This window comes from Rhinopithecus roxellana, chromosome 9 (assembly GCF_007565055.1).
Source record: "Rhinopithecus roxellana isolate Shanxi Qingling chromosome 9, ASM756505v1, whole genome shotgun sequence".
Classification (NCBI taxonomy): Eukaryota; Metazoa; Chordata; class Mammalia; order Primates; family Cercopithecidae; genus Rhinopithecus; species Rhinopithecus roxellana.
In genome coordinates, this window is record NC_044557.1 from 118,848,691 (window position 1) to 118,873,641 (window position 24,951).

General features: G+C 36.4%; 1 protein-coding gene across 2 annotated transcripts in view; it reads left to right on the plus strand.

The window, feature by feature from the left end:
- Positions 1 to 24,951, plus strand: part of HNF4G (hepatocyte nuclear factor 4 gamma) — a 167,724-nt gene that overhangs the window by 57,568 nt on the left and 85,205 nt on the right. Inside the window, exons 2-3 of one of the 2 annotated variants that reach the window (XM_030937775.1) lie at positions 18,160 to 18,191; positions 22,473 to 22,592. The gene's annotated coding sequence lies outside the window, so the exon portion shown is untranslated. The remainder of the gene's footprint in view (positions 1 to 18,159; positions 18,192 to 22,472; positions 22,593 to 24,951) is intronic. The other variant, XM_010388050.2, reaches the window with a different exon arrangement.

Here is a 24,951-nt window from a genome sequence, read left to right on the forward strand (position 1 = left end):
CTTCTTCTAGACATCAAGAAAATCATTATTTTTTAAAATGCCATTACCAGATGACTTTAATCAGATATACCTCTGTGCACTGTTAAAATAGAATCCAGAGTCCTAATCTGGACCATGGAAACTGAGTGGCTAGAATGGACTTGCAGAATCTGCATTAGTAGCAAATGTTCTAGGTGATTCACATTCACGTTACATTTTAAGAACCACTGCTGTCTGTTGATTTCTTTTCTTGTTATAAATGATATCATATATATTTATACAAAAATGTACATATGCATATATGCATATGTATGTAATGTTCCATACAAACAATTATATCGTTGCAATAGATGCCTAAGCAGGAAATGATAGTTAAAAGGAAAAACCATTTTAATATATCTTCCATTATTCCAATCGCTTGCATTCTTTCTCCAATTTAATTCTATAATATAGTTTTCCTGGTTGTATATCTATCCTCTTTTCATTCTTTTTCATTGGTTTCCTTCCTACCATTCATTGATATGCTGGTACTCCCCAGGGAGAGGGCCTTCTTTGGTCCTTATCTTTTCTTCTACACGTAAAGTTCTGCAGAGGTGACTTAGGTATTTCTCAAGAACCATGCGTAGCTTGCATCTCCCACTTTGTGTTCATTTAATGAATTAAAAGGTCAACATAAAATGTATGTAGGGCTGGGTACGGTGGCTCATGCCTGTAATCCCAGCACTTTAGGAGGCCGAGGCAGGTGGATCATGAGGTCAGGAGTTCGAGACCAGCCTGACCAACATGGTGAAACTCTGTCTCTACTGAAAATACAAAAATTAGCTGAGTGTGGTGGCATGCGCCTGTAACCTCAGCTACTAGGGAGACTGAGGCAGGAGACTCGCTTGAATTTGGGAGGCAGAGGTTATAGTGAGCCAAGATCATGCCACTGCACTCAGCCTGGGTGATAGAGCGAGACTGCATCTCAAAAAAAAGAATTATATGTAGAGTTTTCTAATGCTAAAATGTTTCAACAGTCAATGCTTTTCCCTTTCCCTGTGTAATTTACTTATTAACAACTCCTTCCTAATACGATAGCCTTGTTATCACCTCCCTATTATCTAGAAAGCAAGTTAAGATAAGTAGATTATGATTATATGAGAAACCAAAGACTTGAGAAACAAAACCAAACCAACTTTTTGTTCTTTATTCTGAGGTTAAAAAAAGAAAAAGCTGTATTAGTTAGCTATTGCTACAAAATGTTGCATGACAAAAGAGTCATAAAACTTTCAGTGGCTTATTGATATTTTATTTTTATACTTAAAAGGCTGTAATTTGGCTGATCTAGGCTAAGCTTTTCTGAATCAGTTACATGCCTGGCTTCTGACTTGGCTTCAGGTCTGAGGTGCAGGTGGGAGGAGCAGTAGAGATATTGGGAAATTTTTTTTTTGTGGCAGATCCCAGGTGCACAAGAGAACAAGCCCAACTATGCAAGCAATTACATTATGTTCACTCACATTTCCTTAGTCAAAGCAGTTTTAGGGCAAGCCCAACCTTAGAGGGATGGGGAAATATACCCTACCCACAGTGGGAGGCTTTGTAAAATTACATAGCACAGGGTGTGGAGGTATAATCCTAGTACTACGCACTGAGTAATTGGGACAATAATCCAAACTACATCAGAGGGATAGTATATGAATCTGAGGATTCTTGGTATACATAATCTTTTGTTTGTTTTGCCATTATCAGAAATTTTCTCAGATGATTTTTTAAAAAGGTTTCACTTACTTGATTAAAAAGGTACTACTCATTTACTTACTTGTGTTTTATCATTAGTTCCTTTCTGTAGAAGTGGCAGAAGCCAGAGAAGAAAGGGCCTCAGTCTCTTGTCTGAGTTTGAGACCTCTGTTTCAAACTGTCCGATGAGTAATCTACAGACAATTTTTCTCAATAAGCACCCATAATTTTATTAATTATTTGTTTACCTAAGCCTGTGGCTCCTTAATTTCTCATCATCAAATCTCCCCAAGCTACCTTCAAGTTTTTCTTCTTTCTCATCCTTATACCCAATTTGTGAACAAATTCTATCAGTTTCAATGGAATGTTCCTTTGAAGTCCCTTCATTCAATTTTTGTTTCATTAAGTGTTTTCATTTTTAACCAGGAGTTTTACTTCAAAAACCTCTGGAGCCAGAGACATCTTATTAAAAAAGAAACCTGAAAGTATCCCGTGTTTAGAGGGCCCACTCAACTTCTGGAGTCCTGGCTATCTTCTCTTTCTCATTCACCACTCAAACTACATGGAATACTGACTTCAAAACTCTCACTTTTTAGATGATTCTCTTATTACTTGAATATCAACTACACTGCCTTCTCCACTCAGCAAAGCCTGATTCATCTTCCAGAGCCAAGTTGGGTGTTATCTTTGCACTTAAGCCTTTCGGGATTCTCATACAAAGTCGGTGGCCTTCTCCTGGCGTTCTCACTGTATTCTGCACAACTATCCATTCAAGGATTGTTTCATGGATTATTTACATTTGATTATAAAAGCATTAAAAGATCCTTATAAAAATCAGAGGACATATAAAGTGTAAAGAAGAAAATATAATCACTGTTCTTGGCTTCAGAGAATACAGTTAACATTTTGGTACTATATTTTTATGGCAAGATTACTTCATTTAACAACATAGCATAGCATTTTTTCAATTGTAGTCTATTGTAAAAATTAATTTTGCTGTTTCTCTCCCCTTGCAGATTGTTCATTCCTTTAAGGATCATCATTTCTCATTTTACACCTTATTTCCAGTGGTTGGTACAATCCTTGGCAAACAGGAAGCATTTAATTAACAGTTGTGTGACTGTTAAATGAAATGGGAATATTTTATTAAGTCCGAAATAATTCAGTGAACAAAGGAGCATAACTATAAGCCAACGACAAATTACAAAATAGGTGGTATTTTACTAAAGTCTGGGTATCTTGTTATATTACATATTATTTTTGAAAACCTGACATTGTGTCAAGGCAATAGTTATGCTGTAATTCTGTGTTAATCTTGTTTTCTATTTTTTTGACCTCAGGAAATTATTTGCTGTAATTATTTCCAGTCACATAAGACTTTAGATATTAGTCAAATAGTGTTGTAGTTTTAGCACTGGTAAGAGATACAAGGGTTAAGTCACTCTAGTCTTTTTTTTCTTTTTCTTCTTCTTCTTTTAAAGACATGTAACTTCTTTGTCTGATCTCCTTATGGTCCTTGTCACAACTGTATGGCTTTTAATCACTCATACATTCAGTGAGTTACTGCACTGCTGGAACCTTAATAATGTTCTAGTTTGTTTGGATGATCTTCCTGATAAAGTCCTGACAATCTCTCAGTATAATGGGAAGACAATCAAAATAAAAAATGCTTTAAGAGTTCAGGTAGTGGAGCATAGTATTATTTTTCACACAGTGCAAGGATATTAAAATACAGACTTTCATGCATTTGATTGAGTTTGTGATGGAATCCAAGAAAAATTGAAAATTTGAATTATTCTACTGCCAGCAGGGACTGTATATCATGAACAGAAAAGCAGGCATATGTAACTGACTCTTATAGCATAATCTGAAAAGTGTCAGCTTGCCCTCCTTTTATATGAGTTTCTGCAGTATATCTAAGCAATTAATTCATTATATAACTCTCTTATATTTGCAATCACCATCTGGAATTTTACAAAAATTTAAAATGTCATCTTCAGTGCACATGATTTGAATAGTTAAAATTATGTCTTACATTGATAGCATGTTTCAGTTTTTTCAAGGTGCTTTCTGTTAAAGTGTCTCATTTGACTCAACAACCCTCTGAAAGTAAGTAGTGGAACTCTGATAATTCTCCAGCCTGCTCCATATCTTCTGTCTCCTTCCTTCTTATTAGGAAGCAGTTTGGTGTGATGGAAAGAGCACAGAATATGAATTCAGGTATTTAGCTCTAACCTTGTCTTGAATTACTTTGACAATGGAGAGATAATTTTCAGTTCTCTAAACCTTGGTTTTCTAATTGGCAAAACAATAATAATGCTAAAGTGTACTCCCAATGTTGCGAGGATTAATTAAGGTGAAATCTAAGAGCAAATGTAACATTCATGTTAGCTTCTTTTAAGGGCAGCTTGGGATGATGGAAAGAGAACAGATCTTTGCTTCATGGCTTCTTATTTATGGTACTTGAGCAAGTTATCTACCCTTTCTGAACTTCATTTTTCTAAGTGTGAAATGGCTGTAACAATACCTGTCTTGTGGAGCTGCTGAAAGATAAGGTAACATATATGCTGATTCTAGCATAGTTCCTAACTCAGAGTCGTATACCCTATCGAAAGTGTTTCCCCTTCTTTCATCTTTCTTCCCTGCCTCTTACCACTCTTTCCCACCTCCTGTCTTTCCACTTTACTCTTCATCCTCCCATCTCAACTTTGTTTGACAGAAAAAGATCAAGAACGTGATTGGAGAATCTCGAGATTTAATACTTTAGAAAGTGTTTAGCTTAGAAATTCTTTTTTTCCAAACAAAATTGTAATTTTCAGTTGAGGCAGGAGATGGGGATTCAAATTCTCTGCCCTCCTTTTGAGAAAAGACCTTTTCCTGGCCCACTTTGGCATCTCCATTGAATCCTGTAAACTTTGCACAGTAGAATTTGGAAAATCGCCGGTGTAGCCAAACCCTCTCATCTTGCAGATGGAACAACTGAATTTGAGGGAAGTTAAGATACTTGCCTAAGCTTGTGAGGCTGGTAAGTGGTGAGCTAAGACTAGAACTCAGTGGTTCTTTGCCTTACCCTGTTCCTTTAGTAAGTAAGGATACAGAGTGCAAATGTGTATAATTATATTCCTCTCTTGAAAGATGTTACGGTCTATTTGTGCAGATAGAACTTACATTAAAAGATGAAGAAAGTAAAGTACTATGACATAACCATGAAATGGGTGAAATAGGTAAATCCATCAAGAAGAGAGGAACATGGATGATCATTGTTTTGGGGGCTGGACACTGCAAACTATGAAAGCAGGAATTTCTTTGCTGCGCTCATTGTTATTTTATTCCCAGTGCGTAGAGAAGTGCCTGGTTTCCTACAGGGAATTAACAGTTTTAAAACATTAAATAAATGAATGGCTAAAGAGGTATATAAATGAACCAGTCCTAGAAAAAGGGCAAGGGTTTAGAAAAGTTAGATCAGAGTGTTTAAACAATGGGCTGATCTTCATTGTTGGGCAATGACATATGTTGAGTGGGTCACAATTTATATGTGAAAATGTCATTATGTCATGGAAATTGTTTAGATTTTTGTGTGATACATACATAAAATACATTTGGATCAATATGCTTGTGTGTATACTTGATCACAAGTTAAAATGTATGTCTCACTGTAGGTCATGATTAAAAATGTTTCAAAAATATGGTTTTAGACAAAGGAAATACTAAAATATGAGGCAGGCATGTGAATGTTTTGTGTGAAAATAGTGAGTTTAACAGTTTTGCTAAATCTGAGCTGAAGAGAATAGTGAAATCAAGTCTATCCAGGGGAAGAAGAATCCATTTGGCTCTTTAGCTATTAAAGAATTACAGGGACTCCACTTCGCCTCTGACTGTCTCCATCATTCACAATAAGAAGATTTAACAAAACTACATGTTAGAAAGATTAGACAGCTTAATCTTACAGTAGTGATTCACTCGGATTGTAACTGGGGGAGTAGACAGAGAACTATGCAAAAGAGGCAGCACAGGGTAGGAAAGTTATGGCTTTAACTGGTGGCACCTGCATAAGAAAACCAGTTTCTTGGGCATGATTGGGGTAAATGAGGTTAAAACAAAATGTGAACGTGTGATGACAAAAGGGAGACCAAATTGTGAACAATTTCACATAATGTCTGTCTGAGAAAAAACAAACAGAAACAAAAAACAAAACAAAACAAAAAAATTAAGAGAACAAAAAGTAGGAGTTAGGAAAAGGTTAGGATGGAGGTGAGAATCTTTGTGGTCAACTAGGGATAGTCAATAGAGATCTCTAGACATTGATGAGAAATTAAAGAAGGCATCAAGTTCTTTAAAAAGATTACTTTGAAAGAAAGAGATTCCTTCTCCCCTGAAATCTAGCTATTCAGACCAGGGGGGATGGGAGTGATCCTGGATATAGATAACAAAACTTAAACAAACAGTTAATAAATGCTTCTTTCTTTAATTTGAACACTGACTACAACAGAAGTTTAAATCAACAATGTGACATTAGCCTACTACTTTTGTGTTAGTAACAAGAGACACGTTTAAGTGTGTAAAAACATTTATTTTGCTAGGTGAGAAGCATACTCTTTATTTGCCCTAAATTTGTTTAATGTACTACCATTACTTGAGAAATTGTATAACTTTGACCACTCTCCATATTATGGCTAAATTAGGAAGTTAGAAGGAAGATTGAGTATTGTATGAAGGTTTTGGATTTCATGTCCTTAAAACTACTTAAAATGAGTTCAATATTGATGAAAAAAGTTGAGAAAGTTAGAAATCTAATTACAAATGTTTGAAATGTATCCACATAAGTTGAGCTTTTCCTTTTGGTTGGAGTTTATCTGAATTCAGAGGAAATTCAGAGGTCAAGAATGATGAATAATAACAATAATAAAAGTAATAATTTTTTTTTTTTTGAGATGGAGTCTCTCTCTGTCACCCAGGCTGGAATACAGTGGCATGATCTTGGCTCACTGCAACCTCTGCCTCCCGGGTTCATGCCATTCTCCTGCCTTAGCCTCCCGAGTAGCTGGGACTACAGGTGCCCGCCACCACGCGCAGCTAATTTTTGTATTTTTAGTAGATACAAGGTTTCACCATGTTGGCCAGGATGGTCTTGATCTCTTGACCTCATGATCTGCCCACCTGGACTTCCCAAAGTGCTGGGATTACAGGCATGAGCCACCGCACCCGGCCTGTTTTTATTTATTTATTTATTTATTTGTTTGTTTGTTTGTTTGTTTGTTTTTGAGACGGAATTTTTCTCTGTCTCCCAGGCTGGAGTGCAGTGGCGCGATCTCAGCTCAGTGCCAACCTCTGCCTCCCGGGTTGAAGCGATTCTCCTGCCTCAGCCTCCCGAGTAGCTGGCGCTACAGGTACATGCCACCATGCCCAGCTAATTTTTGTATTTTTAGTAGAGACGAGGTTTCACCATGTTGGCCAGGATGGTCTCAATCTCTTGACCTCGTGATCTGCCCACCTAGGCCTCCCAAAGTGTTGGAATTACAGGCGTGAGCCACTGTGCCTGGCCAAATAATTTTTTTTTAAATACCATGGCTTAAGTTATTTATTTTTAAAAGGAAGCCAAATAGAACCCCTTTGTTGTTTATTAAAGGAAATAAATGACAACATTATAGATATCCTGTGAGCACGTGTGTATGTGAGTCTGTATAAATTAAGAGAAAGAACATGAGCCTCTGCACATTTATGTGTGTTTGTGTGTGTATAAAAGAACATAAGCCTATGCATGTTTGTGTGTTTCTGTGTGTATTTATGTGTGTGTGTGTGTGTGTGTTTGTGTGCGTGTAATGAAACTCTGTCTCTAGGCAAGGCCAGGTACAAAGGTCCATCATTTAAGTCTCAGAACTAAATAAACATGTGAGGTTATAATTATTTTATTGAGCTTTCTTATTTTATGACCCACTAATGGCTTATGGATCAGTTATATTGATAAGCACTGAAAACATACAGTTTCAGAGTTGTTTTTTTTTATTTTTTCATTTATTGTTTTATTTTAAAGTGTCAAGAAGAAAATACCCGGTTCCTGTCTTATTTTTCATTTATAATAAACCATAGAAGTACAATTTATGTAATAGAGTAGAAACGAAGGTGTATGTAGAGTGTATATAACTGGCAATTTGTATGCAGCAATAACGTACTTTCAACTTCTGATGAAAATTGTTGGACCTTCATTTTTGAATTTAAAATTAAACTTTTTTTAAAGTATATTTTAAATTATCAATTTGAGGGGTACACATGCAGGTTTGTTACATGGATATATTGTGTAATGGTGAGATTTGGGCTTCTAGTGTACCAGTCATTCAAATAGTGCATATTGCACCCAAAAGACCATTTTTCAACACTCATCTCCCTCCTGTTCTCCAATCTTTTGGAGTCTCCTGTGTCTATTGTTTCCGTCTTTACATCCATGTCCATTGTTTAGCTTCCACTTGTAAGTGAGAACATGTGGTATTTGATTTTCTGTTTCTAAGTTATTTCACTTGGGATAATGACCTCCAGTTCCATACATACAGCGGCAAAATACATGATTTTATTCTTTCTTTATTGCTGTGTAGTATTCCGTGGCGTGTGTGTGTGTGTGTGTGTGTCACATTTTCTTCACCCAGTCATTCATTGATGAATACTTGGGTTGATTCCATGATTTTGCTATTGTGAACAGTGCTGCAATAAACATAGGACTGCACCACTAACAGGGTATAAGCATTCCCTTTTCTCCACACCCTTGTCAAAACTGTTGAACTTCTGCATTTGAGTGTATGTCTTGAAATCAACTATTCAATATCAGGTTAATGTTTCTTTTTGCACTTTTTATTATGGCAAAATTAACCCCATTATGTCATTTAGCATTTGTGAGAAGATAACATAATACAAACATAGTTTTTAAAATTTGTTGTTATTTTGTTTTTGCATATACAGTAGATTATTTATGACTAATTTTATCAAAAGTTGAGATTCTAGAAATTCCTGTCTGTGTAATTTCCTGTGGGAACTACCTATAGCTTTCTGCCCAAAGAAAGAGGCGCCGGGAAGGGCTATGCATGCCAGTTTAATCTTCCCAAATTTGCCAGCCAGATAAATTCCTTTACCTGCTCTGGAGCAGGTGAATGAATGTGCACAGTGAGGTCAGGAGTCAGCTCCAGCTGTACAGAAGGAAACATCAGGAGTGAGGAGTAAGTGCCTCCTCCCCTCCCAGTATTAACATTTCTAATATTCATGGGTAGATTCAATTTGAAAACTAAGTATAAACATTTTGTTTAATGTAATGCTTGATTATCTGTCTTATCTATTTTCAAGTAAAACTAAAAACTGAGTATTTAGCTTTAGAATTATTTAGCTTCTCTCAAATGCTCAGTTTTTATCAACATCTTGTCAATTTTAACTGATAGCACCCTTAGCAGAGTTTGTAGGAATGAAATAGAAGCATTTGCCAGTTTTGCTTTAAGAGTCTGAAATATTTTGGTTTTTGAAGGTTATATTGCAGTTAAAAAGAAAACCATTTAACTTGATATATGCATATGTTTCCTGAGGTCAGAGCCTACCATTAAACTTCCTAAAGATTCTTAGGTTAATTTTTTAAACTGTGGACTTTTAGTGCGAAAATATTTATTAGAATCACACTATGGGGGATGAGAAATGTTAGACTTTATCAATATCGTTGTCTATTGGACCCTCTACATTTACGATCAAATTCTTCAAGCCTCATCATATGCACAGAAATTGAAGAACAGTTAATTTCTAGGTAACTAAATTTGGAAACACATGTAAAGAGAGCAGAAGGGCAATGGAAATGTATCCAAGACAGAAATACCTCTTTTCTGAATTTGTTGATATTTAAAATAGGATCCGTACCCAAACTAAATGAAAGTAAAAAATTCAGTTCTTGATATTCTGCTAGACCTTGCATTTCTTTGTATTACTATTTGCACCATTAAAAATATATACAAATACATATTTTAAAAAGTTCTCGGCCAGGCGCAGTGGCTCACACCTGGAAACCCAGCACTTGGGGAGGCCGAGGTGGGCAGATAACCTGAGGTTGGGAGTTTAAGACCAGTCTGACCAATAAGGAGAAACCCCGTCTCTACTAAAAATACAAAAGTAGCCGGGTATGGTGGCACATGCCTGTAATCCCAGCTACTTGGAAGGCTGAGGCAGGAGAATCGCTTGAACCCAGGAGGCGGAGGTTGCAGTGAGCCGAGATCGCGGGCTACTGCACTCCAGTCTGGGCAACGAGAGCGAAATTTCGTTCAAAAAAAAAGAAAAGAAAAAAAAAAGAAAAAAATTATCATGATACATTAGCTTACATAAATATACATTGAAATTTAAGCCGGGCGTGGTGGCTCACGCCTGTAATCCTAGCACGTCGGGAGGCCGAGGCAGGCGGATCGCCTGAGCTCAGGAGATCGAGACAAGCCTCGGCAACATGGCAGAACTCCGTATCTACAAAAAATGGAAAAAATGAGCCGGGCGTGGTGGCGGGTGCCTGTGATCCCAGCTACTTGGTAGGTTGAGGTGGGAAGATAACTTGATCCCAGGAGGCCGAGGCTGCAGTGAGTTGAGATCCCACCACTGCACTCCAGCCTGAGTGACAATTGAAATTTAAATAGTGTTAGGGACAAAAGGATGAATGAACACTGTTTAAAGGAATTCTGCATATTAGAATTCTGGAATACTTCCGTAGGCATTCTAAAGTCCTAAAACCTGTTGCTTTATGGATTCTAAAATTCAGGTTTTGGTACAGTGGATTTTCAGTTTTGTTTTTCTTTTACTGAGGACATTGAAACTCATAGCACAGGATCTTGTGAGTCCACCCTGAAAATTAAAGAAAGTGGCTTGTTAAGACTCTTCAGTCCTAAAGTATAATGTGAAATGAGAATGCATATTTATATCAGACAAATTTAGGCTTTGAATCTTGGCTTTGTTAAGCAGTATGTATTCTTGCTTAAGCTAGTGTACCTTCCTTTTTGAGTCTTAGTTTGTTCCTGTATAAAGCTGGAGATAGCCACGCATCCTTTTTTTTTTTTTTTTTTTTTTTTTTGAGATGGAGTTTAGCTCTTGCTGCACAGACTGAAGTGCAATGGCGCGATCTTTGCTCACCAGTGACTTCCGCCTCCTGGGTTCAAGCGATTCTCCTGCCTCAGCCTCCCGAGTAGCTGGGATTGCAGGCATGCGCCACCACGCCTGGCTAATTTTGTACTTGTAGTAGAGACGGGGTTTCTCCATGTTGGTCAGGCCGGTCGCGAACTCCGATCTCAGGTTATCCGCCTACCTCGGACTCCCAAAGTGATGGAATTACAGGCGTGAGCCACCTCGCCCTGCCGGCAACGCATACTTTTAAAGGGATATGAAACGGCTTGAAAAATATCTAGGAAAGAATTGGCCCTTGTTATTTGTTAAGCACAGTATTATTTCCAAAGGAACTCTTCCAAATCATCCCTGACCAAGCTACCACCCTTATTAAGAGATAGATTGGCCTCTTAGATTATATATCCCTTAGCTTTGCTCATGAATGGAGACAAAGGTTTCATTTATCTAAAGGAATGAAAGCAATTGCCCTTGAAGTTAGTGGATTCGTGCACCTAAAAAATGGCCTGCATATGGTACCAATCAAACCTTTTATTTCTTGCATATTTTGCAGATAATATGATTTTCAAATACAGGTTGTATGGAATCAAGTGAACCATCTTTAGGAGAAGACTGATTTTTAGTAATCTTTATGTAAGACTATTTGGCAGAGCCCAGATTTGAACTGAGGAGATTGTCTTCAGAGCCATACACTTATTCAGGACATAGTGAATATTCAGAGATAAAACCAGTATAGAAATTAATATCAGGGCTATATCATTAACAAGATTCTATCACTTGATTTGCACTTTTTTTTTTTTTTTGGTGTGTGTATGTCTTCTATAAAGAAATAGCTATGCTGTGAATGCCTATATACTTGTTGCACAAACTTTTTTTTTTTTTAATTAGAAACTGGATAACAAGAGAGAATAAGAAAAATGTTCTGCATTTGTTAAATTACCATGGAGGTAAAGGAAGATTTTACAAGCTGAAAAATAAGGCGGGGGGGGGGGGGGGAAGGACATTTCTTTATCTTCTGTAGTATTGATAAATAACGTATTTCCAGAAGATTATCCATCACATCAATGTTTTCAAGTTTATTTGTATCAATTTGAGGAAAGTAGTCTATCATGACACTTTTAACTGATTAGGATATACCATATTACCAAAAATAACAAAAGCATATTACAAAGGTTTATGATGTATATAACAGAAAAAAAATCCTTAACTTTTTTTTTTGGTGTATAGAAAAAAGCGTTTTTTTGGAAAAATTCTCCCATACAATCTGAGAACAATGTAATTCTTATTAAATGTATGCTTAATTGCCTATTAGATAATTTGCTAATTCGTGTGATATACCTGGTAACTTTTGGTTTATTAATCTAAATTTAAAAAGTTCATCAATAATAATAACACAAAAGTTTAATAAGATTAACTGGAAAGTACATAATATCTACAGTAAAATTAAATCAAAATTTGGGAAAAATAATTTCCCCTTCTTTGAGAAGCACGCATTTAAATTGCATACATGCATAGCCATGGCAGAGCACCCACCACATACTGAGTGTTGAAAGTGTCAAAGCTGGCAGCCAAGGCTAAATCCTGCAGCATGGCTGCACTCTGATAAGAGACTACAGGTCTTCTCTCTGATATTTAGTTTTAATTTTAAAAGTAATTTTTATCAGTGAAACCAAGAGTGAATGATAAAGATAATAGACAAAGTAAAACAAAATTCAGGCAGAGGTTAAAGAAGACCAACTTTATTAATTTTTTGTATTGAAGTATGATATTGAAATAATATTTTACCATATTTTCCATGAACCTTGCCAGAAAATATATTTGGGGTAATTAATAGTGTTATACATATTACTACAAAGGAAGTAAGGACTCTTCATTTTCAATCCTAATGACCTTGAACAAATAACTTCATTTCTCTAGATCTCATTTCTTTTCTTTTTCTTTTTTTTTCCTTTTTTTTTCTTTTTTAGAGACAGAGTCTCCCCAGGCTGGAGTGCAATGGCGCGATCTTGGCTCACTGCAACCTCTGCCTCCCGGGTTCAGATGTTTCTCCTGCCTCAACCTCCTGAGTAGCTGGGATTACAGGCACCAGCCACCACATTCGGTTAATTTTTGTATTTTTTATCTTAGTGGAGATGGAGTTTTGCCATGTTGGCCAGGCTGGTCTCGAACTCCTGGCCTCAGGTGATCCAACCGCCTCAGTGTCCAAAAATGCTAGGATTACAGGCGTGAGCCACAGACCCGGCTGGATCTAATTATTCTCACCAGAGGATGGAATTAGATCACTATTTTTCTAACCGTGCTCTGTAGAGTCCTACAGATCAGAAATGCTTTTTATTCTCCCACACAATTCTGATTTTGTATTTTATCCAGTAGTTGCATGCTTGGAATGTATTTAGATACTTTCATAAAGTAAAGGTTTGAAAAGCCCCTGGTCTAGATTATGTTTGAAATTCCTTTAGTTTTAACATTTTATGAGCCATTTATTTTTTTCCTAATTCCTATACTTGAGTCAGACACAGGAATTACCATACAAATTTTATGCTTTTCCACTTCTGGAACTGCATTATACTCCAGACTTTTCATGGAACATCCATCTGCTCTTCTTACTAGTTGAAATTCCATTTGTTTTTCAAGGTCCGACTCTGGCTGTCCCTGAGATGAATTGAATTATCAGCCAGGAAAAAAACTTTCTTTCCCTGGAATTTTGAAAACAGTAGGTTAGTATTATTTTTGAGACACTTACCTGTTCTTCGTTCTGTTATGGTTGCTATGTACTTGATGAGTTTCTGTCATTCTTACAGGAACTGGGCAAATCTGATAAGCAAGAGTAGGGCAATGAATATAAGATAATGGTGGGAGCCCAGGGCACTTTCTAGGATGTACACATTTCATCAAGTGGGGGTGTCACAGCCTTAATGAGATTTCTGTACTGTCCACAGGGAAATTTAAAATCAACATGGCCAAATTCTATTTCAATAAAAATTGTGCATCTAAATTTTTAGAGAAATTTTTGACATCTGAAAACTCATTTATAAAAATAAAAACGTAAAATGCCCAAACAAACAAAAAAAATGTGTAATGGCCACTTGTACGCACTGCTGGTCTGCATACCCTGTGCCTGTCTTCATCCTCTAACATAAACATAATCTACTTGCACCTTTGTTCAGGAAAATTTTGTGAATTTTCTTTGAAATGTTCAGATAGCCTTTTTATATAAGCTTGAATAAAATCAAGACATTGAATTTTTAAAAAATCTAGTGCAAACAACTGTCAAGAGCAATATGACAATGTCCTCAAGAAAATCAAGTGGTTAAGTGGATCATCCTCAAATTTAAAATCCTTTGGTCTCACCCTCAGAATGTCCCCTACTTGAGGCTTTGCAGTGTAAAAGCCTTCCTGAGTAAAAATGAGATTAAGGAACATTTCACAGTGCCTTAAGCAGCAGATAGATTAATTAGTTGCCTAGAAAAAATTAAAAGTCTCATCTGGAAATTTGGAAGGATTTTAATGGGACCTCTTTGTATTGATCTTGAAAGATATAGTTTGTATTAAAAACCTCCCCTCCCCTCTCCCCTCCCTTCCTCCCTCCCCTCCCTACTCCTCCCCTCCATCTTCTCCCTTCCGCTCCTTTTTCAGAAGGAGTCTCTGTCACCCAGGCTGGAAGTGCAGTGGCCTAATCTTTGCTCACTGCAACCTCCACCTCCCAGGTTCAAGCGATTCTCCTGCCTTAGCCTCCCTAGCAGCTGGGACTACAGGCTCGTGCCACGATGCTCAGCTAACTTTTGTATTTTTTTGTAGAGATGGGGTTTTACCATTTTGCCCAGGCTGGTCTTGAATTCCCGACCTCAGGTGACCTGCCTGCCTTGGCCTCCCAAAGTGCTGGGATTACAGGTGTGAGCCACCGCCCCCGGGCTGGTTTTTGTTTTGTTTTGTTTTGGATACTTTCCTGATCACCTTTTGATGTTTGTCACTAGAATATTGACAAGTTTATATTCTTTTAAATACTGCTTGCTGGTCATCATGCTTGCTTTTTCCTTATTAAAAATGTTTGAATTTTAATCTGTAAAAACAAAATTTGATACAGTCATATCTTGATTCTATATCTAACACCAGTAGTGTTTATAACATATTTACACCATTGTTTTATTATTGTTGGCTGAAGTAATTCCTAGTTAACTGTTTACTTTCTGGTTAAAATTGGAATCTAGTTCCTTGTTCTGTTTATCACTAAATAATAGAGTATTCAGTAGTGACTGAATATTAGTAGGGACAATTGAACACTTTTAAACTCAATGACATGTGAAGTGAACATGCTCAGGGATCATGAAACAAATTTTGAAATGATTTGTTTATAATAAAACAATAGCTCTTTAATGAGGAAATGGACAATAATAGCATGTTACATTTTGCTAAAATAAATATAAAATGGATCATATTTCTACAAATAATGAATGTTGCTATATTAAAATACTTATTCATTTATTTCAACTAAGTCACTTTAAAAAAAAATTATCTTAATAAATTAGTCAAGGGATGGTTACCTTCTCTTTTCAATGCAAATGTAATTCCTTAAGTGGTTTCCATGGCCCAGGGCATGATTGCATTTCTCTGCATCTTTTCTCTTTAACGCGGCTATTAACATTAAGTAAGCAGAGGTGTTCTCTTGTTAAAAAGAAACAATCCACCCATTCCACCCAGAGAAGTTCCCTCTGGTGCTTGGCCCCTCCCTGCACTCACGTCTGCAGTGAGGCCATTTCTTTTCTCAGCTTTTGTTACACTGCCCCCTGCATCTCGCCAAGTGGACTCGCAGTCTAAATTGTTCAGATTTCCCATCTTTTTTTCTCGGTAAAACGTAAACATACCATTAGGTGCAACTCTTCCTTGAAGTTTAATGTCGCGTATTTAATGCCGGGCTTAGGTAAGTGAAACATCCACTCTCTAAAACTGAGAGAAATCATTCATTTAAATAGAATGTATACAAATACTGTAAAAACTGTGTATCAAATAGCTCTTAAAATTTATTATAATAACACTTATTAAGGATTAGACAAGGTGATATCTTAGCAAGTGTTATTAGTTATAGTTTCTTAGATATATTATCTCTATGTTGATATGTCTTGATCAATAATAATCAGCACTGATATAACTGACCTTTTAGTACAGTTTGCTATACACGTGGACACTTTCACATAAAATACTTCATGAATTATCACAACTTTATTATTAGTAGTATTACTGATTCAAAAATAAAGGTAAAGAATATTCAAGTTAGAGAACCCAAGCAGATGGCTGCTTTTCAAAACGTAAATTTTTATTGTTTTAATGAAAGAAAATTTGGCAAAATTGGCAATGTATTTTCCTTTTGACCCAGTGTGTCATGAAGAAGAATTTTAAGTAAATTAGAATGTTTAGCTCAGCATTTCTTTAAATAGAAATTATTAGAAACAAATCATGTGACTAAATAGGAGCATGGCTAAGTATAGTATGGTCCAACTTCATGATGAGCAATAAACAGTCATTACAAATCATGTTTTCAGTAAAATGGAAAAGTGCTCTCAGGTTAATAATAATTTAAAAGAGTGGGCCGGGCGCGGTGTCTCACGCCTGTAATCCCAACACTTTGGGAGGCCGAGGCGGGCGGATCACAAGGTCAGGATATCGAGATCATCCTGGTTAACACGGCGAAACCCCGTCTCTACTAAAAATACAAAAAAAAAAAAAAAAAAAAAAAAAAAAAAAATTAGCTGGGCGTGGTGGCAGGCGCCTGTAGTCGCAGCTACTTGGGAGGCTGAGGCAGGAGAATGGCGAGAACCTGGGAGGCGTAGCTTGCAATGAGCCGGGATTGTGCCACTCACTGCATTCCAGCCTGGGCGACAGAGCGAGGCTCCGTCTCAAAAAAAAAAAAAAAAAATAGAAAAAAAAGATAATATTTAGAAATGTATAGTGCTTCTGATTGCAATTTTGGAAACATATCTTTGAGTTCTGAGCCAAAGTACTCCAGTGCACAAGGCTTCTGCCCATCTCAAGGGCCTCCGTGGTAAATTCTCTTGGCCCTCCTCTTTGCCTGGCTACTTCTTCAGGTTCCAGGAAAGCCCTTGCTGATCTGCAGGGCCACTGCAGACCACATTATGTTCCCCAGTTACATGTTCTCATAAAACTCTAATTTCCCTTCATAGTATATATTATGATTATTATTAATCACCTTGTGGTATCTTTCAAACGTCTACCTTCCCCAATAGACTATCAGCTTCACTGAAGCAGTAACTGTGTTCTTGTTTACTCAATGCCTGTCCCAGTGACTGGGACATAGAATGAGCTCTGTAAACATTTGTTGAGGAAATGAACAAATGAGTGAATTGCAAGGCACTCTCTGAGTACTTTTGACGTAATTTCATTGAGACTCCACCAAAAACTTATGAAGTAGAAACCATATTTATTACATTTTATGGATAAGGAAACTAAATTGTAAAGAAAGAAAATTGGCCAGAGTTATATAGTAAGCAGACAGCTCCAATGTAAACCTGACATCTCTGAATGTTGTGCACAAGTTCTTAGCCGATTGTAAGTGCTTGTACTGAATGTAACTAAGATAACTCTATTTAAATGGTCAACTTTGTAGGTCAAATATGCAGAAATATTACAAATCTTTATATTAATTTGTTAATAAATTTATAACCATGTTAAATTCTGAAGAAAATATATAAAAATGGAAATGGTGGTAGAATTGCACTGGTTCTTATTTTTTGCACACAATTCTACATTTCCCAAATTCCCTATACCAAGTACTTATCATTTTTCTATAAAAAGGAAGAAAACCATTAAAATCTATTCACCTTAGCATGTTGGAGGTAGGTTTCAAGTGTAAATATTTTGACATCAAACTCCAAAGAGTTTTCACTCAGCAAAAGAGAAAAGTTGATCGCTCTCTTGCGAATTGGCCCGCAATTTACAATTAATTTTTCTGAATAATTTAACCCAAAATCAATGTCAAAAATATATTTTAAAAATTTTCAATGTAAAATTCTACGTAAAAATCTGCATGATAGCTACATTAAACCTATACCATAGAAACTGTTAATTAAAACTTTGAGCTGATTGAATATATTTCTTTCTATGCATAACTTTTATGCTTTTTGACATTTCTCTATCACCAATACTGACTAGCAATCAAATTTATATCATTCAGTTTTAAAGATATCTATTTCATTTATTTTAAACTTCAATATTTAAGATAAACTTGCCTTTCAAAAATTAATTTTGTTTTTGAAACTCACCAAAGCAACACATAATTTAAAATCCATCTCTATAGATTTTCTCTTATACTTTTTATTTTGGTTTACCTTCCAGTGATTACTGCCTTGACTGCCCCTACTCTTGAAGTAAGTACATATGAACAAGGACCCTGAAAAACTCTGGGCTCAAATTGCTCTAGTTTTTTAGATATTTTTGATGGGACAAGGACATGTATTTTAAGATACAGCATTTGATAGTCTTTGGAGTTAAGTCATGCTGCCAACACAGATTCTAATGGCTGTTGCAGACACTAGTTTCCCCACTAGGTCTGCTCTAGCTGCCAACCATAGCCTTCATCCAAAGCATCAAATGTCAGCCCTGAATGATTATATAGGGCCCGTTTTTATTCAGGCCTTAATGTCAGACTTATGGATGAATGAATGAGGGAATGAATTACAATCCCTGCCTTAACTGGATTTTTAATTTCTAGCTCTTCTTTCTTGATCATCACATTTGACTTCTTGACCTTAACCTTACAAATGAAACTGGCTGTCCTTCCTAAGGACATTGTCCCTATGATCAGCCTTGGCTAAATAATTTTCCCTTAAGTTTTCTGCATGTCTTAAAGTATAAGTCTTCATTGTTCTTCTTATAGAGACCTCAACATGCTTTCTGCTTGAACCTTAACAGTACCTTTTGTTATATTTTAATAACCAGATTTGAGTAACCTGATTTGGTCATCTTTGTTTTCCCTTCATTGATCATATACATGTTGAATCTGTGTAATGTACAAAGTAGTAAGATAAGCCTTTAGGAAGAAAATAGGATTCCTATAAACAATAGTCCTTGCCTAACAGTATTTCACACTTTAGTTAAATTAGTAATAATTACTCTAGTAAATCAATTTCATATAGAAATCAATTTCAGTTCATCTGTACCTTTGTAGATGGAAGCTGACCAAATTCAAGCAAAAAACAAACAAACAAAAATTTTCTACACTTAAAAGTTTAAAGTTGATTTTGGAATTTCACTTTCCAAAAGTGAATTTTAAAACTGAGTAGCTGGGTATGGTGGCTCATGCCTGTAATCCCAGCACTTTGAGAGGTTGAGCCAGGAAGATCTCTTGAGCCCAGGAGTTTGAGACCACCTGGGCAACATAGTGAGACCCCATCTCTACAAAAAATAAAAAATTAGCTGTGTGTGGTGGCATGTGCCTATGGTCTCAGCAATGTGGGAAGCTGAGGCAGGAGGATCACTTGAGCCTGGGAGATTGAGGTGGCAGTGAGCCATGATCACCCCACTTGCACTCCAGCATGTGTGACAGAGCAAGACCCTGTCTAAAAAATAAAAACGTAAAAAATAAATAAGAAAAGCTGGGTAAAGTTAAAATTCCACTTATTCCAACAATTTAAAAATTGGCAAAGATTAAAAACCCAGTTGTTTACTCATTTCTGAATAATATAAATGCTTTAAAACTCATTTTGACAACCTTTATATTCCACTATAACAATATTTATCTTGGGACAGGCTCCTTTTGCCAACTTGCAGACAGGTTTTTCTTTTACATGTAACTGTATGTGTGGATCAGCGATTCTTTTTTTTTTTTTTTTTTTTTTTTTTTTTTTTTACGTTTAACATGCTGTTGGCTCTAGAAGCTGCCATGTTTAAGACTTTCAGGATAGATACATATTTGATCTTTTATATTTATTATTTGGTTTGTACACATAATATCACTGATCTGCTCAACAAATCTTTAATGGCTTCCAATCATTGATGTAAACAAATCTGAAATTTTCTGTCTAGTTCTCTCTAAACCCTCCATAAAATAGTGGCACTCTTACTATCCAATCACACTTCTCACATATCCTTTCAAACACTAATTATTTGCCTTTCTTCAACCCAAAAGTCTTCTTTTCTCTTGCCCACCAATCAAAATCTACCTATTTTTTAAAGCCCACCTTAGAACCAGTTTCATGATCACTCCAGTTCTCAATTATAAATTTTCCTCTGGATTTCAGGACTAACTAGGATTAGAATAATTTCTTTTCTCACTTGTTGATGCTAATTAAGATTATCAATATTTCACTCCACAAAGATTGACTTCTTGTATTAGTTCATTCTCATGTTGTTACAAGGACATACCTGAAACTGAGTAATTTATAAAAGAAAGAGATTTGACTCATAGTTCCTCAGGGATGGGAGGCCTCAGGAAACTCACAATCACGGTGGAAGGGGAAGCAAACACAGCCTTCTTCACTTGGCAGCAGCAAGGAGAAGGGCCAAGGAAAAGAGGAAAAGCCCCTTATAAAACCATCAGATCTCTTGAGAATTCACTATTACAAGAACAGCATGAGGGTAACCGTCCCTATGATTCACTTACCTCCCACCAGATCCCTCCCACATGTGGGGATTATGAAAACTACAATTCAAAATGAGATTTGGGTGAGGATACAGACAAACCATATCACTCCTTGAGGGTAAGAACACTGTTTTATATTTTTCTTTATATCTTTAGACTCTAGAAACAAGGGTCACTTATTAGGGAGTTTAGAAATCGCTGTTGTTAAATGTAATTTGACAAAATTGGTTATTGAACTTTCTTTTCTTTTGCTTTTTTTTTTTTTCTTTTTTCTTTTTTGAGATGGAGTCTCACTCTGTTGTCCAGGCTGCAGTACAGTGGCATGATCTTGGCTCACCACAACCTTTGCCTCCCAGGATCAAGCAATTCTCCTGCCTCAGCCTTCTGAGTAGCTGGGACTACAGGTGTGTGCCACCATGCCTGGCTAATTTTTTTGTATTTTTAGTAGAGACGGGAATTCACCATGTTGACCAGGCTGGTCTTGAACTTCTGACCTCAAGCGATCTGTCCACCTCAGCCTCCCAAAATGCTGGGATTACAGGCATGAGCCACTGTGCTCGGCCTCATTGGACATTTTGGACAATATGCTTAGAACTATACAATCTTTCTCAGGACTTAAAAACATTAGGGGCGTTAGGGATTAACATAGGAAATTCTTCAATTTACAAATGAGAAAACTGCGGTTTACGTGGGGACAGTCTGGATCAGCCATTGTTAATAGCCTTTATCTCAGTATCTTTGATAGCCTTTCTCATTCTATTTCCTCAAATTTAAAAAATGGAATATAGGGAGTGTGATGTTTTCTGTCTGTTAAGAAGTATGAAAAGGTACTGTTTCCTCCTTAGTTTAATCAGAAAAGCAGAAAACACTTCAGGAGTTTGAAGTAGGAGGGATTTAGTTCCAGGAGCAAAATGCTCACAAAACTAATGGAAGACCTGGAGAAACAGAATTCAGGAAAGACCACTGTTAGCTTTTATGCTCACTACTCACTTTGGTGAGTCAAGAAGCTCCCAGCACTGATCAAAGAAAAGGCCTCCAATATGGAGGTGGCTGAATTCCAGAAAAATAACCCAGAAGCCACAATAGCATCTCATATTTGGTGGAGCCATGTGTTTATTCACCTGCAGTTACTGGAGGAATGGTAAAGCTCCTGCCTTTCTTCCACCTTCCAAATTTTACCTGAGTACTTCTAAATGGCTGAATCTGTTTTGGAAAGGAAACTCATTTTTTTAATGTATTAGCATCTTAGTTATTTATCTCAATGGTTTGGTGCCTTTCAATTTAAGGGCAAATATTCCTAAACATGTCAATAGCTCACAAATTATCAATCTGCTCTAATACTAAACAGTAATTGATGTTTATAATAATAGAATTATTAGTGCTGGAAGACACTAGAGATAAACTGAACCTCATCTTCTCATTTAAAAGACTGAAGTCACATACCAATGGTGTTGAAGAGCCAACCTTTTTGACCTACCTCCATGGCTCCGATGGAGTGTTTCCCTGTTACACTTGTCTCTGAATTTGCCTACTGCTTTATGCTTACATTCAGTTGAACTCTATGACTTTCTGATTTAATAAGGATTTAAACTACCTAACTATTTAGTGCTAAGACCATAGTTGAGTTTTATAAGACACTTCAAAAAATTGTATGTGGGGACATACACACAGGTGTAAACTAAAAGGGAGTTTAGATTGCTCATCGCTCTTCCAAGGTGAGATCACCATTTTATCTGATGACTTACAAATGAAAAATTTAACCAAGAAATCTATTTAGTCAGATTTCTCAATGTCGTGAATGATCCTCCTGGTAACCAGATATTATGTCTGTCATGACATGACCACTGTTCACTTGTTGTTCTGTATGAAACTTCCTGTGGCACTAGAGTTTTCTTAAGTATAAACCATTCCAAAATCACACTGTTATTATGGGTTGCTTTGTACTCAGACTCTCTAGTATCCCTTTTGGGCTATTGGTCTTTCAACGTGCAGTTAGGGGATTAAAGTAAATCATTTAATCCATGCAACATGTCACTCAATAGTATACTTTTGGAAATTGTTTCCACAGGAGCACCAGCGAAAGCAGCCAGTCTGAGATATTGACACTATAGAAAAAACTGACAGCTTACTCCTTGTATTGATTCTACTCTTCTCTACAAATATAGACTCCGTTTTCTACCACAGCCTTGTAAGTGGTGCCTGCTGAGGCTGCTAAATTGCTTTGTAAATTATTTATTACTTGGACACCTTGTAAAGATCTCTTTCCTTCTTGTCTGACTTGCCTGTGCTTTCATATATACTAAAGGTCTCAAAGTGTACACTGACCACAGCTTTCTTAGGAAATCCTTTCCTTCCTATCGTTTATTACAAATATGGTTTTCCTTGCCCATATTATGATTATGCCTTTTGTCATTGGTTTTTATTTCTGATCTATTGCTTACAAAATATCATAAAAGTTTATATGCACATGTTTGGAGGCTGGCACTGGGCAATTAATTAGCATATTCTCAAATTAGAAAGTTTGAAGTACTTAAAGAACATTTATTTAATGATGGAAAAGAATTTCTGTTAATAAAAACTGTTTATCAGAGCAAATGCACATCTTTAATTTATTCACACTTATGTAGTAGAGTCAATGTTCTGAAAAAAGATGGCAAGTATTTTCTCTCTTCTGTTGATTATTTCTTTTTAGGTTTTATTTTATGATTTTTCTGAAGAATTTTAAAAATGTTCATAATGTAGATAATAAGAACAATATTTTTTATCCAGTAAAAAAACAACTTGAGCAGATTGTGATTGTTCACTTTCAGCTAACTGAAACCATATACTCACATATAAAATACTCAATAGAAAATGTCTGTGCTTAATAATTTGCATTTTCCTCTCTCCCTCTCTTAACTTCCCATATTAGTCAGCTCAGCACTAGTATAAATTTGATGATTTAGGTCCAGAGTTATTTCAGTGCCTCTTATAGTTTGGAAATCCAAGAAGCTACTCCTCTCATCCATCCCTCAAAATTCATTAGTTTGTGTTTGGGAAGTACAGGGTTTTCAATCTCGTCTCTGCCATTTATGAGTTCTGTGACTTTAAGCAAGTAAATTAGCCCTCATAAACATCAACTTCTACTATGAAGTAGTAATAATAATAGTAATTATATCTATCCTAAGGATTATTGGAAGAATAAATGTGATATATTTGGACTGTTAGAACAGGCATATATTAGGTATCAGTGATATTTACAACATGTTGCTGATACAAAATTTTTTTACTTAAGGATTTAAATTTATGATAATTATATTTTATACAATACCAATAATACATGTTGAGAATAAAAAATGCAGTTAGTAATTATACACTAAAATCATACTATCTTGTAGGCAACTTTTTTAAGTCATAGAAATTTGAGAAGCACAAAAACGCACTTCTAAAATCACTGTAATTCTTTTTCTTTTCTTACCTTTTTTCTTTTTCTTTTCTTTTCTTTTCTTTTTTTTTTTTTTTTAAGACAGGATCTGGCTCTGTTGCCCAGGCTGGAGTGCAGTGGTGCGATCTCTGCTCACCGCAACCTCTGCCTCCCAGGTTCAAGCAATTCTCATGCCTCAGCCTCCCAAGTAGCTGGTATTATAGGCATATGCCACCACAGCCAGCTAATTTTTGTGTTTTTAGTAAAGAAGGAGTTTCTTCTCCATGTTGGCCAGGCTTGTCTCAAATACCTGACCTCAGGTGATCCACCCGTCTCGGCCTCCCGAAGTGCTGAGATTACAGGCGTGAGCCACCGCATCTGGCCAGATGACTGTAATTCTCATTGAAATGGGAACTGCAAGTCGCTTAGAGGACTAAGGATTAGACCATGAAGATTTATAAACAGAAGAGTCCAGCTATTTCTAGACAGGGCACTGTGGTTAAGAGATGGGCACACAAAGAACAATGCTTGACCCAAACAATTGGTTTAGACAGTGAGGCCCTTAGCTAGAAGCTTGAAGTCTGTTTCAGTAATATCCACTCCAGGCCAGGTTTACTCCAGAGCTGTGCTGGTTTTCTTGTACACTGCTTTGTGCCAGCACATATTGCTATGACTTTATTTCACTCTTCCCTTGCATACTGAAGGTAATCGCCTTTAAGATGAGTTTTCTACACCTGTTTTCATACTCAATTCCTGGCTTGAAATGCTTCTTAACATTATTCCAATGTTTCAAGGCCCAGTTCAAATGCCACGTCCCCACACTGTTCTAGTCACTCTTACTACCACCTGCTTGTTTACTCCTTTTCTAAATTCTTTCAGTATTGATAGTATTAATTACCCTAAGTAGTGTGTGAGATCAGATAGAGTGCTATCTGGTTTAATAATTGTTTAATGTAAAACTATCTATTTAGCTAGAAACCTGTAGGAGAGGGAGGAATCTTAATGTAAGATTAAAGGAGAAACCAAAGGCTGGTTAAAGCAGAGTATTTTCAGATAAAATACACGGTCTAGCGCCAGATGGGAGCATTATCCTGACCCCCTTATGTTTGCACATTTCACATATGTGTCCCATTCTCACCAATAA